Consider the following 1,598-nt stretch of genomic DNA (forward strand, 5'->3'; position numbering starts at 1 on the left):
CAATGTGGGGCAACTATCAGTGAAGTGATCCGTAGATGAACAAATCCCACAAAGCATTGCTGGAATGGATGGAGGTGATGGTGTATATGCAGCATAATTCTTTTGGATGGATGCCAACTGTTTCACCATAGAAGCCAACTCATCTAGCTTATGCTCCAGCTTGTGTGAGTCTGAAGTTTGAATTTCATTAACACTCCTAGACATGAGAGAATTTTGCCTTGTAGCAAACTGTTGAGAGTTAGCTGCCATATTTTCAATGAGGTTTCTAGCGGCAACGGGAGTTTTGTCAACTAGGGCTCCCCCACTAGCTGCGTCGATCATGCTCCTATCCATTGGGTGTAAGCCCTCATAGAAGTATTGGATTAGGAGCTGGTCACTTATCTGATGATGGGGGCAGCTAGCACAAAGTCTCTTGAAACGCTCCCAATATTCATACAAACTTTCCCTTTCCAACTGCCTAATACCACATATTTCCTTTCTTATTGAGGCAGCTCTTGAGGCAGGGAAAATTTTTTCCAAGAACAATCTCTTGAGGGTGTCCCAACTTGTAATAGAGCCAGGTGGAAGATAATACAACCAGTCTTTAGCCAAATCCATAAGAGAGAATGGAAATGCCTTCAATTTGACATGCTCCTCCGGAACACCTTGAGGTCTCATAGTGGAACATACAATGTGAAACTCCTTTAGGTGTTTGTGAGGGTCTTCACCTGCAAAACCATGGAATTTAGGTAGAAGGTGAATTAATCCAGTTTTCAAAACAAAAGGGGCATCCACATCTGGATATTGGATGCATAATGTTTGGTATGTGACATCCGGTGCAGCTAGCTCCTTAAGAGTCCTCTCGTCCCCTGCCATTGCTCCAAAACTAGAGTTAAGTGAAAATGGAGAAGAGTAAACAGAATTTGGTGTCACAGATTGCAAAGATGCAGTAGGTGATGATAATGATTCAGAGTGTTCAGAGTGATCCTTATGTGTCCTAAGGTTCCTATAAAAAGTCCTATCAATCTCCTAGTCTAATGGATACAAATCTCCAGAGTTTGATCGGGTCATGCACTAGATATCAACTAACTAAATTGAAAACAAATTGAGTAAATGAAATGACAAGAACAATTTAAAATTTCTCTGTAGAATTATGCAGAATTATGCAGCAAAAAGTGTAGAAAAACAGAGAAATATGCAGCAAAATGAGTGCAGAAAATTGAAAGTGAGTGATTGAAAATTTTCAGCACTTGAATGAAGGAAATGATGCAGAAAATCTTGCAATAACAATGCAGAAACAGACTACTAAATTCGTATGACTATCAACACAATACAAAAACTCAAAATGAAACAAACGTACTAACATGCAAAACACAAAAACAGAGCACCAATCATGTTCAACATAAGTTCAGCACCAAAAACTCCCCGGCAACGGCGCCAATTTTGGTGAAACGATATTTGGGCTACTCGTCATGCAAAAGATTGTCATTAATCCTCATCAAATATGCAAAGAAATGAATGCAGTACTAGGGTGTTATCCTAGGTCGTCTCCAAGGATTTTTTGGTTGAGAACATACATCGAACAAGTGTGAACATGTATTTTAAAGCAAGTAAATTGG

The 1,598-nt window shown here is 39.5% G+C and overlaps 1 non-coding gene across 1 annotated transcript; it reads left to right on the top strand.

Annotated features, from left to right (window-relative positions):
* The first annotated feature begins 379 nt into the window (after window positions 1-379).
* On the top strand, window positions 380-484 carry LOC113860399. The gene has a single exon (XR_003503852.1). It is a non-coding gene; the product is annotated as a small nucleolar RNA R71 (small nucleolar RNA).
* The last annotated feature ends 1,114 nt before the right edge of the window (window positions 485-1,598 follow it).

The sequence above is a fragment of the Abrus precatorius genome, unplaced genomic scaffold (assembly GCF_003935025.1).
Source record: "Abrus precatorius isolate BTA unplaced genomic scaffold, Abrus_2018 Scaffold2, whole genome shotgun sequence".
NCBI classification, from domain to species: domain Eukaryota; kingdom Viridiplantae; phylum Streptophyta; class Magnoliopsida; order Fabales; family Fabaceae; genus Abrus; species Abrus precatorius.